The sequence below is a fragment of the Sturnira hondurensis genome, unplaced genomic scaffold, assembly GCF_014824575.4.
Source record: "Sturnira hondurensis isolate 20B ecotype Veracruz unplaced genomic scaffold, ASM1482457v3 Scaffold0006496, whole genome shotgun sequence".
NCBI lineage: Eukaryota > Metazoa > Chordata > Mammalia > Chiroptera > Phyllostomidae > Sturnira > Sturnira hondurensis.
The window spans coordinates 11,871,304-11,885,776 of NW_028079127.1; the positions used below are offsets into that span (position 1 = coordinate 11,871,304).

Genomic DNA, 14,473 nt, shown 5'->3' on the forward strand with positions numbered 1-14,473 from the left:
ATCTCCAGGGAGGAGATGCTGTGCATCTGACCTAAGAGGAGCACTACTTCAGGAAGGCTAAAGTAATTACTTCAGAAAGCAATAAATGAATGCATCAACAAGTAAAACAAATCTCTCTCTTTTTAAAATCTTCTCTCTCTTTATAAAATCAAATTTTAAAAAAAGAATATTTACTATCTAGAGAGGTTGAACCAGAAAGACTCTGGATCCAGAGACCCATAAGGATTCAGTAAAAGTCTATATATTGAACAATGAGGTCCCTTTTATACCAACTCTAGACAGTGGCTGCCAGGCATATAGAACCTCATCTTCAGGCTGAAGATTAAGGCATTCACCTCTGGAGCTGCTGACTTCCCAGGAGAAAAGTGTTTGTGGAGAGAGAGCAAGAAAACATCCAGAGCCCTGCTGAATCAACCTGCCTGTGCAAAGAGGTTCTAACCAATTTTTTTATGGCCTCACCTACTGGGTGGGGGGCAGTACCCCTAGTACCACAAGTAATGCAGTTGGGTTTCCCACATTTGGGGAGATGCCAAGGGTGAGCACACACAGAGTGGAATGGATAAGCCTCGCCCTCAGAAAACCACCTTCAGAAATTTGGTATCTCCCCTGCCAGGTAAGTGTATTACCTGACTCCACCAAAGGTCACCAGGTATTCAAGGAAAGATTCTAATGCAAAATATAGGGAATCCCCAAACGTTTGAAAAATAAGTTAATAAGAAAGTAGAGAAAGTACACAGAGCAGAAAAAAAAGCATAAATGTTATCATTAATATTCATATAAAAATTAAAAAATATTAAATCTTTGAAACAAGAATAAGGAAACATTCAGAGAACTATAAAAATTTGTAAATATTAAGAATGAGATAGCAAAAATACAAAATTCAATATAAGGGTTGAAAGGTAATGTTGAAAATATTATAAAAGAATATAAAAGAGGAAAGAAACAATAATAAAATCTGAACACCAGCAGAGGAAATTTAACATCTAACTAAAAGGAGTTTCAAAAACAAAGCAGAGAAAAATTAAGAGTAAAAATCAAATATTTAGAGAAAATTCACAAGAATTAATTACCATGAAATCCTAAAAGATCCTAGAGAGTAAAACAGATCACGTAGGAGGAGGAACAGAATGGTATTAGGTTTCTCACAGCAATACTAAAAGCTAGAAGATAAAAGAAGAGTGAATCCTGAGCCCTGGCTGGTGTAGCTCAGTGGATTGAGCGTGGGCCTGTGAACTAAAGGATCGTGGTTCAATTCCCAGTCAGGGCACATGCCTGGGTTGCAGGCCAGTTCCCAGCAGGGGACGCACGAGAGGCTACCATACATTGATATTTCTCTCCCTCTCTCCTTCCCTTCGCCTCTAAAGATAAATAAATAAAATCTTAAAGAAAAAAAAGAAGAGTGAATCCTAAATTGTCAGCAAAGTGGATTTCCAATCTAGAATTCTAAATGAACATTCAATCATGTATAAGGATAGAATAAAAACATTTCAGATATGCAAGATCTCAAGAAGTTTACCTCCAGGCACCACCTCTGAGGAAAATATTGGAGAAAGCATTTCCCCAAAACAGTGGAAGAAACCAGGAAAAAGGTGTAGAAGAAATCCAGGAAAAGAGGATCCTACGTAGGAGAGAGAAGTCCCAGGTGGCCAGTTGTGCAGCAGGGCTGGAAAGCAGGATGAAGATCTCCAGAAAGTGGGGGGGGGGGGGGACCTGAAATTGATCAATTACCAATTGAATTTAACTGTATTAAGAAAAGTTTTACAACCCTGGGGAGAGGAAAAAGGTAAATTACGGCAAGTACATAGAAAACAAAGCAAACACAAAACAAGGCAATTATTATCATAATGATTCTTATGTAAAAGGAAGTATGATCATAATACACTATATGTATCAACAATGAACAATTTTTTGCACAAGCATAACAATGTAAACATTGAGTGAATGAAAACTCCTATATTGGAACAGTGGAGGTACAGAGAAAGATGACTTTAGCTTTATGCTGGCTGAGTTTAAGTCATGCCTGATGGGACTTGAGGTGGAAATATCAACAATCTATAGAATGTCAAGCTAGAGATACCCATTCTTGGAGAAATCTGCCTGAGCTGTTGAAGTAGGTAAGATTATTACAGGGGAGGAGCATTATAGAGACCAAGCTGAAGACTGAAAATAGAACCTGGAAACTCTTTAGGGTCAAAAGAATAAAAGCCTTTCATAAAGATGTAAATAAGTAGAGGAAGAAGTACTTAAAATAAGAAACTTCATGAAAGACAGGGCAAAAGAAATTCTCAAAAAGTATATACTAGTATAAAATGTTTCTGAAGGCTATAGGAAGATGAGCAAAGGCTCTTGGCTTTATTTTGTTAAATATTTTATTTATTTATCTTTAAAAGGGAAGGGAAGGAGAGAAGTATCAATGTATGGTTGCCTCTCATGTGTCCCCTGCTGGGAACTGGCCTGCAACCCAGGCATGTACCCTGACTGGGAATCGAATCCACTGAGCTCAATCCCGCGCTCAATCCACTGAGCTATGCCAGCCAGGGCCTATTTTTACTTTTTTAACATGGTAAGGAAAATTATGTTTAGAACTGGCCAGCTCAACTCAGTTTAGATGATCCCTGTTTTGTTGGCAAGTTCCAAAGCATTATAGTCAGGTGCCAGTATAACATAACACCCTCCTCTCTCCATCAGTCCTGATGATGGTGTTGACCTTGGCCACTTCAATGTCATAGAGTTTTTTCACTGGCTGGTTGATCTGGTGTTAACTGACCTCAACATCCATAATAAACACAAATATGTTGTCTTCTATCTTCATGGCTGACTCAGTGGTCAAGGTGTCCTTGATGATGGCATAGTGGTCAAGCTTATTTCTCTTGAGGGAGCTCTTCCAAGAATATTTGAGCTGTTTGCTCAGCTGCACAGTCTGGGGCTATTGGAAAGTAGATAATATTCATCTTGCTTTGGATCTATCTCTTTGTGGCCGTGGACACTTTTCAGCACTACCTTCTTGGTCTTCGAAGCCTTTGCTTTGGCTTCAGCCTAGGGAGGGTAAGGAGCAAGAACTTCCCTCTTTGCTTTCAGTGCCATCTTCATGAGAAGCCAAAGGCTTTTAATGATTAAAAAAGTCACTAATGATCTTCTACAGAAAAGTTTTATTCTAGTGGGGGAGGAAGAAGAATCAGGGAATGGAGTATGAGGTAGCAATACGACAGTCTTAAAAATTTTGGCATTACATGGTGCCAAAGTATCACTTCATGGATTATTTGCTGATTGAAAGTAAAAAAAAGTCAACTATAATGCAATAAGAATACATAAAAATAAAATGGGTGAAATTTTTTAAAAAGAGAAAAAAAGTAACGATTACCAGTGAGATCTGGCTGTTGCTTCAACTCAGTAATCAATATTAGCATTACTAAAAGTGAGGCAAATCTAAAATGTGATGCAATAAAAAGTATATAGCATTAACTATGAATATTTCTGACAAGAAATGTTTGATTTAAATTGAAGTCTACTGGTTTTCAATAAATAAGGGATAGAAGAACATGTGAAATGACAGCAAAAAAAGAAAAAAGAAACAATCAGACAAATCCAGAGGTGAGACATTAGTTAGACAATGGGTTCAGTTCAACAATTCAATTCCATAAATAAGAGAAAAGGGAGCCCTGGCTGGGTAGTTCATTTGGTTAGAGCATTGTCCCAATGCACCAAGGTTGTGAGTTTGATCCCCAGTCAGGGCACGTATAAGAATCAACCAATGAATGCATCAATACGTAGGACAACAAATTGATGTTTTTCTCTCTGTCTCACTCTCTCTCTCTCTCTCAAATCAATAAATTTTTTAAATTTTTTTAAAAAGAGGATAGGGAGCATTGTTGAAATTAAAAGTGAATTAAGCTAAGCCATACAACTCCCTGAGAAACACATGGTCTTGAATTGAATTCTGATTTGAAAAAACAACCATAAAACATATTTTTGTGTCCCCTGGAAAAATGTGAATATAGTTTGTTCCATAATATGAAGGCATTAGAATAAGTTCTATTAACTGTGATAATGATATTTTTTAAAAGATGCATTCTAAAGTATTTAGGGGTTAAAAGTCTTTATGTCTACAACTTTATTTAAAATGCTTCAGGAAAACAAATATGATGCAATTATTACAAATTGTCAAATCTACATGCAAGTATATTGGTATCTATTATGCCAATATATTTCAAATATACTTTTCTGTATATTTGAAATGATAATAAAATTAAATATACAGTGGTAGAAAGAAAATGATGAAGTAATAGCCTGAGGTGGAAATTGAGCCAAGGTCACGTTTACTGTGAACATGAGCTGAAAGGAGGTAATATGGAGAGAGAGGGAGGAACTGATGAACAAAGTCAAAGAAGTGGGGTAGGATGGAGGATAAGGACAGGTGAAGAGTTGAGATCCAAAAAGACTGACCAGTGTCCATCTCTGAGATAGAGGGGCAAAAAATAATGAGTAAAGAGATGAGAGCATTCAAAGTGGAGATAGCCAAACTGGGAAGTGGCCTTTGAGTGGAAGAAGGCTCAGGGTAGATCAAGAATAGTGAAGGTGGGTTTGAGGGCTTGAAGAGAATGAGAATGTTCTGAAAATGCTGCTGGGTAAATTCTGCAGGAATGCAGTGTGGAGGAGAGCTGTGCAGATGAAGTTAGAGAGCATACATTTATAGTAGAGCCAATCAGCATGACTGGGTGATCTCCTTCAGGGATGCCCAAAAGGACGGAAATGGAAGAAAACCAAAGAATGCTAGGTTTTCCCTAGAGTGGAAGAAGAAATGGGGGCAATCCCACAAATTAAATGAGTGGCTATGGTGTTTCTAGGTTTTCAATAAGACCATACATAACTAGCCACACTTGGCTGTGTAACATAAAACACTAAGTGTTGCTTACAGCTGGCTTCGGGGAAGCCTGGAAGGGCATTAATAGATTAGAACAAAAAAACGCTGAAAGGGATAGGAAGTCATGTTTGCTGTGAAGGAAGGCATAATAGGAGTGAAGGTGGAGAACAAGTAGAATAAGTAGTCAAGACACAAAGCACGTGCACATGTACAAGACCAAGAATCACACAGGGAGAAAGTTTGGAGAATGTAAAATTTCACGTGGTGCTGAGGTCCTAGGTATGGCCATACAGATGTGTAACTGAAGTGAAACTAGTTATCCAAGTTCTTAGATGGAAAACGAACACGGATGTAGTAGAGTCTTCTCTAACAAGAGTGTCCAAACTTTTGGTGTCTCTGGGACACACAGGAAGAAGAGTTGTCTTGGGCCACACATTAAATACACAAACACTAACAAAAACTGATGAACAAAGAAAAAAAGGTTTTAAGTAAATTTATGATTTTGTGTTGGGTCACATACATGGCCATCCTGGCCACATGCGGCCCATGAACCACAGGTTGGAGATCCTGATACACAGTCTCTAAGATAGCCTCCAATGATCCCCAGACCTGTTACTCACACCCTTGTATGACCCCCTCCCCTGAGAGCAGACTGGACCTTGTGACTTGCCTCTAACAGATAAGTAAGGTACAAATGATGGGCTGTCACTTCTGAGATTATGTTACAGAAAGAGTCTAGCTTCCATCTTGTTTGGTCAATTGTTTGCTCTATGAAGTCAGCTGCCATATTGTAAGATGCCCAATGGACAAACCAATCAGGCAGGAATTGAGAAAGGTCTCTGGCCATCAGCCAATGAGAACCTGAGGCCCTCAGTACAACAGCCCAAGAGGACCTGAGGCCTGTAAACAACCACGTGAGTGAACTCAGAGTGGCTACCCCCCAACCCAGCCTTAGTTGGCTGCAGCCTCAGCTGACATCTTGATTGCAGCCTTGTGAGAGACCCTGAGCCAGAGGATCCAGATAAGTGTTGCCCAGATTCCTGAGGCACAGAAACTGTGAAATATAAGTTTTTGTTGTTCTAAGCTGGTAAGTTGGGGTGATTTCATAGATAACTCATGTAGTGGATGTTGGTGTCTCGAGAATAACAGGAGACAAGATAGAGAGGAAAATCATGAGCAGGAGCAGTGGTTTGTAAAAGATTGAAAGCTTCTGCACCTTTAATGTGCATACAAATCACTTTGGGATCTTAGAAATCTGATTTTGATTCAGTAGTTCTGGGGCCTGAAGCTCTGCATTTCTAACGAGTTCCAGATCATGCTACGGGGCTGGCCATTTCAGAGGCAGAGATCTCAAGTGCCTTGAGGATTAGCAGAGGTTGGCAGAGAAAGTGGGTAGAGGGTGATTAGGAGAATCCAAAGCAATATGCTTTTGGAGGGGGTCAAATTGTTCACTAAAACAAAGAGGCAGGCTAAAGTGTACATGAGCCAGGGCCTGAAGTGAGGCCGGAGAATAATACAGATGGATCAGATTAGCAGATCGGTGTGGGTGAAGATGTAAAGCATTGAGTGTTGTCTATAGCTGGCTCTTGTAGGTTCTCCATCATATCATGTTTGGACAGGTCTCTCATGGTTAAGGGACAGAGTTCTCTCTTTTCTCTCTCTCTCTCTCTCTCAATTGCTCTTAATATCTATCTACATCCATTTAATATTTAGGAAAGGTCATTACAGTACATGGATAAATAAGTTCCTTCCTTACTTCATCATTCATGCATACATACATGCATTCATTCTGTAACCCTGCACTGAGTATTTATTATATGCTGGGAACTGAGGAAACAAAAGTGTTTAAGAGGGTCCTTGCCCCAGTTATTAAAATAGCAGGGGCAACAGGTATATTGATAAGTAGCAGACTACAAGGTGATTGCTGCTATAATAGAGGTATAAAAGGTATGGTGGCCTGGCCAGATGAGTGATCAATTCTCCTCAAAGGCTCAGGGCTCAGAGAAGTTCCACAGAGTAGGTGAGGTGTGAGCCAGGAGAAACTGACATTGGAAGGGAATCGGGAACTTTTAGGTAGGTCAATTTGTAAATAAATCTTTCCCTGACCCCGACCTTGTACCAATAACTTATGCTTACCCAGCAACAGAGTTCGAATTTTTGTTTTCCTCCCTGGGAAGAGAACTTGCAAACTGGCCAACACAAATACATTTCTCATTGTAAATGATTAAATTGATTTTCTGATACAAATCAGACTCACATGAGTTTGGGATGCACGAGCCAGTTTTTCTTGGGCCCGATCAAGCCAGGACGAGCCAAGACTGAGGATCCAGATTTACAAAGACGGAAACCCCCGGGGAAATCTAGAAGGGCTCCTAACCATCCACCTATTCCTCATCTCCACAAAGCGAAAACAGTAGATGTGAAGAGGACTCAATTACTGATTGCATTGTTTACTGAAAAGTACATAAGGCACAGTACCTTACGATTTAGGAGGAGGGGAGAAGCATGAAAGAAAACTAGGAAAAGACCTAATGAACATTTGAAGAGATGCTAAAGTTCAGGTACTTCAACCATCTGCCGGCATTAATAGGGAGGCTTCGGCACCGTGCTTTTATGGCTTTAACAACGACAAATACAGTACAAAGAAGAGAATTTGGTGAACTGCTCCTGAGGCCTGTTTGAAACTGTACATAAGGTCAGTTTGACATCACACACTAATGTTCTGCTTGATCGAGTCTGACCAGTTTTTCTCTTAATTAACAGGGCAACTCTTTCCTGCTCTGTGACTCCTCACTGGCCTTGAACTGCAGCGGCAGCAATAATCAGTGTAACTACACGCCCAGTGCGCATGTGCGTGTATGAACACACCAAGCAAAGCCGCCGTCGGCTGCCATGCTGCCCAACTCCGCTCTGACTTGACTTGACCCAGACACTGCATCCCAACCCGAACCTGTCACTGTGTGCTTAGCCCACCCTGATGCACTGGGGTCTTAAAGTTTTAAGCTCCATGTCCAGCTTACTCTTCACAGTAGAAATTCCTATGTGAGTGGCCCCAGAAGAAAGGCCCAAAGGTATTATTTTCCACATTTAAATTTTTATGTCACACTTAAACAGAAGATCAAATTTATACACAACACCAAACATTGTATCACTTTTTGTTACTGTCTAAGCTTTATCAGCATATATGTGCATATTTTTACAGAGTTGAACCAGGGCATTCATTACCCTGTTTTTTTGTGTGTTTTTTTAAAGATTTTATTTATTTATTTATTTATCTTTAGAGAGGAAGGAGAGAGGGAGAGAAACATCAATGTATGGTTGCCTTTCGTGCGTCCCCTGCTGGGAGTTGGCCTGCAGAGAACCAGCCTGCAACCCAGGTATGTGCCCTGACTGGGAATCAAACCGCGATCCTCCGGTTCGCAGGCCTGCGCTCAATCCACTGAGCTATACCAGCCAGGGCTCATTACCCTGTTTATTATATTTATTCCATGTTTACTTCCCTGAGACACACACATTTAGTTAGACATACATCCATGCCTCAGTGTAGACCAGATTCTTATTATTCAAAGTAGGTGCAGGGTGTTCAGTGTATTGATAGAGTAGGGTTTGCTTAGCCCGCTGTTTATCATTGGGATTGGGGTTGTTTCCTGTTTTTTAATATCATGAATAAAGCTGTTACCTATATCCTTGTACAAATTGCTCTTTTTCCTTTTAGGTTATTAACTTGGAACGCATTTCCCCAAGGGAGAAAGAATAAGCCAATGGGTGGACAGTGAGGAAGCGCTGAAGGATTACGAGCAGGGAGAGGACATGATCAGATTTTCACCTCACAAGGCCTGTCCAGAGAGGACAATGCCCATCACAGGGACGTCAGGAACCGTAGAGGAGGTCGACAAGGTGCAAGAACAATAAAGAAATTATGCTGATACAGATTATTATCACTCAGAATTTTGTCAAGAAGTCTAACTATCCAAGTCTAATCAGTGTTCATTGACAATCATCAATCAATTTAATCACAAGCTCAAAGCATTTTTCTCAGGTTCTTCTTTTATCTTTGCATGCTAAAGATAATGCAGAGCCAAAAGGAGCAGTGAATTTCAATGAATAACCATTAAAAGCAGACCTATTCTTGATCCTGTGGGCTGTTTCTGGAACCCAGGCCTACCTTGGAAGCATGGACGTGGCCCGCTCTGAAGCTTGACTATTTCTGTGACCTGAAAAGAAGACACTATCTAGTCTAGACACTGGCTTAAGGGCCAGCTCACATTCCTCTTTCTCTCTTGTCATTTTATCCACTGTAATCCTCTTATTACATTGAAACACTGTTTTTGCTTCTCTCTCTACTCTGAAGTGCTCAAAATGTCCTGGCTTTACCATCTCTGGGCTCTATGTTCTCCTCTGGAGATTGAGGAGCTGATCTTGATGGTCTCTTCCAGCCTTTGCAGCTTGGACCTCAGGGCTTCTATGGTTCTGTTCTCTCTCTCTCTCTGGATGGCAAAGACCAGTCTGGCTCCCACCCAGGGTCTTGTTGCTTCAATTTCCCTAATCACCGGTTCTTTAGGGAAATCTTTGTCAAGGTGTGGCATCGGAATCACCTCAGGCATGCTAAAATGCAGATTCCTAGGCTCCAGGCCTGCTTATTCAGAATCTCAGGGGTTAAGCCCTAGAAGCTGCTTTATAAAAGACAAACATGTATTCGATACATATGGTCCTGGACCAAACTGTGAAACTCGCCTTCAAGTAACCTCCCCCTGCAAATTCCTTCATTTTTCACCTTCCCAGTAGTTACTTCTTATTCTTCAAGGTTCTGCTTCTAAAACAGGTCTAAACAGTCACATCAAAGACAGTAAGTTCACGTGATAGGACTGGCAGGCATCAGAGAGTTAAGTGCACAAGGAAGACCTTTTCAACCCCATTGATTCTCTGTTCTGGTATGCCATTGACTCATCTATTGCCATTAAGGCGGACATTAAATGTTGCATTAGATGACTGCCATAGGGCAGGGAGAACTTGATTTTAAAGAGGGAGAGGAAGGGAGGGAAAGAGAAAGAGAGAAACATTCATTTGTTGTTCCACTTATTTATGCATTCATTGATTCATTCTTGTATGTGCCATGACCAGGGATCGAACCTTCAATCTGGTTGCATCAGGACGATGCTCTAACCAGCTGAGCTACCTAGCCAAGACCTAAATACATATGTTGAATTACAATCCTCAGTACTTTAGAATGTGGCCATATTTGGAAATAGGGTTATTTACAGATGTGAATACTTAAATAAGATGGGGTTATGAAGTGGGCTGAGCCTCTAATCTAATCTGACTGGTGTCTTTATATAAATGGAAAATTTAGGAAAAAATAGACATGCATGCAGGTAGAACACCACATAAACACAAAGGCAGAGATCAAGGTGACACATCTACAGGTTAAGAAACAGCCAAGATTGCCCTGACCAGTGTGGCTCAGTTGGCTGGGCATCGTTCCACAAAACAAAAGGTCACCAGTTATATTCATGGTCAGGGCACATGCTTGGGTTGTAGGTTCAATCCCTGATCAGAGCAACTTTGAGAGGCAACCAATCAGTGATTCTCTCACACACCAATATTTCTCTCTCTCTCTTTCTCCCTCCCTACCCCTCTCTCTAAAAATAAATAAAATCTTTGTAAGAGAAAGGAACTAACAGCAAAGATTCCCAGAGAACCACCAGATGCTAAGAGAGAAGCATGGAACAGATTCTCTCTCTCAGCTTCTGAAGGAACCAACCCTGCCAACATCTTGATGTCACTCTCTAGCTTCCAGAACTGTTAAGACAATGAATTTCTGTTGTTCGGCCACTCAGTCTGCAGTACTTCATTAAGGCAGCTCTAGCAAATGAACGCAGGGACCTTGGGCACCGTCGTGGCTGGTCACGGAGACCTTAGACTGTCCCTAACTACTCTGACGTGCACTGTGCCGTCCCATCAGAAAAACAGAAACTGTGTTTCTTGGGAGATGAGTGTTGACTGATGTTTGTGTGAAAGCGCCTGGGATATAATGACTTTTAATGAGATTGTTATTCACCAAATGGCCAACAGCAAACTGCTTTGGGAAAGACCATGAAGAATTCCTTGGTAACCAAGAATTACTCTTCATTATATATAAATACAGGCGCCAGGTTGTAGGTGCCTTCAGTTATCCAAAATGTGCCATTAGTAGAGATGAGCTCCCAGTGCTCTTGCCCAAAGCCAGTCCCTCTGCGTGTATGCTGGGTGTGTCCCCTCTCACCTAGCCGAGGGCATCACTTTAGCATTCTCCGCTTGCTGAAATTTTCTGTTTTCTGCTCCCGTCGACATACAAACATGCTGTTATTTCTTCTCCCCAGCTTAAAAAAAGAAAAAGACCTTCTCCAATCCTACTTCATCTTTGAATTTCCCTTCACTTCTCTCCTTTGCAACAAAACTTCCCAAAAGAGGTGTTAAAACCCTTCTCTTCACTGTCATTTTTCACTTTTAGTAAACTTTATTTTAGACATTTAGAAATGTGCACAAATTCTAAGCTCTCAGTTAATGTTCACCAGGTGAATAATCCTGGTAACCAGCACTCAGGTCAAGACTCAGAGTGTTGTTGTATGGTGTGTTTGAAAGTTGCTAGGAGAGTAGATCTTAAAAATTCTCATCACAAAAAAAAAATCTTATAACTCTGGTGATGGATGTTAACTGGGCAAAAAAGAAATTGAATATCATCAGCACCCTATCAGCTCACCTCCTGACCCCTCCCAACCACTAACGCCAGGGTAACCACCATTCTAACTGCTAGCACCATAGATTAGTTTTCCTGTTTTTGAACTTCATACAGTAGAGTCATAGAGTATACACTCTTTGCATCTGGCTTCTTTCCCTCAGTATTATATTTGTGAGATTAGGCCATGTTGTTATGAATAGCAATAGTTCACTCATTCTGATTGCTCCAGTCCAGGGTTGGCAGATTTTTCTGTAAAGGACCAGGTAGTAAATACCTGGCTTTGCAGACCATAAGGACTTTAGCACAATTACTCAATTCTGCTACCGTAGCCCACGAAAGCAGCCACAGACAACACTTAAACAAATGGTTGTGGCTATGTCCTGGTGAAACTATAAAAATAGGGCCTGTGCCAGATTTGACTCTTATACTATAGTTTGCTTACCCCTGCTTAGTCTATAATATTCCACTGAATTAATATGCTATAATTTATTAATTCATTCTAGTGTTAATGGACATTTGTGTTATTTCTAAGTTTTGCTTATCCTCCTTCATACCTCTCCTCTTTTTGTACTTTTAAATCAACTTTATTGAAATGTAATTTATATACATAGTAAATAAAATGTACCCATTCACACGTAAATCTATTTCAATTTGTATTTTTCACACCACTCAACAAAACATTTGTTAGCAAAATCCCCAATCATCTTCATGCTGATAAATTCAATGCTCAATGCTCAATGCTCAGTCCTCATCTCACTTGAGTTCTTGGCAGCATTAGACACAGTTGGTACCTAACTCCTCCCTGACACACTGTCTTCATTTAGTTTTCCGAACTGAGCATTTAGGTTTCCCTCCCACCTCTGACCACTCTATCTTATCTCCTTTGCTGAATCCTTTTTTCTCCCAACTGCTGATGTTGGAAGGCTGAACGGCTCTGTCCTTAGACCTCCTCTTTATCTACATTCACTTCCTTGATGATCTCATCCAGTCTTTGGCTTTAAATACTGTCTTTATTCAAATGACCCCTCTACTCACATCTCCAGCCCAAACTTTATGCCCGAACTCCAGCCTCATATGTCCAAAAACCTGGTCGTGGTCGTCCAATTCGTCCGTCTCCCCTTTTACTCACCACATCTTATTTATAGCAGCTCCAACAGACTCTGCCCTCAAATTCTACCCCCAATTTGACTCACTGACTACTTTTTACCACCCCTACTACTCCAATCCTGTCTACGCCAGCATTGTCTCCTCTTGATCATTGTGACTGCATTCTACCTGGTGTCCCTGTTCCCACTCTAGCTCTCGTACGGTCAGCTCTCAGCACAGCAGTCAGAGTGATCTGGTTGTAATGTAAAACAGAACATGTCACTCCTCTGCTCAAAATTCGCTAATGGAGCCCCTTCTCCTTCTGAGTACAAGTCCTACTATGTGTAAAAGTAGACGTCCCAACAGTGGCCTACCAGGTCCCACACCATCAGATCCTTTTCACCTCTTCCCGCTTTCCACAGTCCACCTTCCCCCTCCCACTGCGCTAGCCACCTGGGCCTCCTGCTCCTCTTCAGACATACCAGGCACAGTCCTGCCTTGCTCTTGCCTTTGCCTGGTAAGCCCTTTCCCTAGATGTCTGTTTGGCTGATCCTCTCAACTCCTTCAAGTCTTTGCTCAAATGTCACCTTCTCAATGGGGCCCACCCTAACTATTCTTATTGGGGGGGCAACCAGCCCCCAACACATTCAGTCCCTCCATTCTGCTCTACTTCGTTCTTTTCCCGTAACACTTACAGTTTCCTAGCACACTATATAACTTACTTATTATGTCTAATCATCTGCTCCCCATACTAGAGTATAAATTCTTTGAGGGCATGAATCTTTGTTTTGCTCACTGGTGTATTCCAATCTCCAAGAACAATGCCGGTCACATAGTAAGGAATCAATAAATATTTGTTCACTGAATGAATGAATGAAACATTAAGAAAATAGGGATTTGTACTTCTCTTTAAAAAAGCATTAGTCTTGTTTTTTGGTGCAAATTCTCATCCTGGATCGAAAGCTAAAGGATTCATCTGTCAAGTTCCCAGCAAGTGGTTTGGCAGTTATATCTACTACAAGCAGGTCCTCTTAGGTCGATAGACACCTGAGGCTATTTATTTTATTGCTGAAAGCTTGGTGTGAGAGCATTTTGGTCCAGTTTACGAAAACAGCAGTGTTCTAACCAGCGGCTCCAATAAATCTTACACATTCTCGAGCCCATAAGTCCTGGCCTCTTGCCTCTCTACACATCCATTCATCCAACTAAGAAGAACCTCTTGTTGGAGCACACAGGGGCACTTGATTAGTGAGAGTGACGGACAGAGCCCGATCTTCTTCCCTTTCTGCCCTGGGGACAAAACTGCAGCCCGGGCAGCTCTTTGCTCGGGACGTGCAGAATGTGACAAGAAAGACTTTGCATCTTTCCCCATCTACCAAATGGCTTGCCCACTGTCCAAAAACAGACCAAGTTAATACATGGAGCCATACACTAATACAGTCTTATTCCAAGGAAAGCTGTATTTTTTTCTAGGACTGAGAGCACCATAAGGCTATCAAAGTCCATAGAGACTAGTAGGCTGAGAGATGGTTCATTCAAAACAGTATAAAATGATCTGATTCTGTATCTATTTTGACATAATTTCCATTATAGTACTTTTCAAATTTTCACTACATTTTGTAGTTGTTTATTTACAAAAATCTATAGTGGTTAAGGTGTGAAGTCTGAAGCCAGACTTTATGGGTTGAGTCCCAACATCAACACTTATTAATTGTATGAACTTGGACAAGCTATTCAACCTCTCTGTGCCTTAATTGTCTAGACTGTTAAATGAGTTAGTAATAGTACTTATCTCATGAGATCATTAT

The 14,473-nt window shown here is 40.9% G+C and overlaps 1 pseudogene; it reads right to left on the bottom strand.

The window, feature by feature from the left end:
• Window positions 1-466: 466 nt before the first annotated feature.
• LOC118989663 (uncharacterized) lies at window positions 467-621 on the bottom strand (annotated as a pseudogene).
• Between the last annotated feature and the right edge of the window lie 13,852 nt (window positions 622-14,473).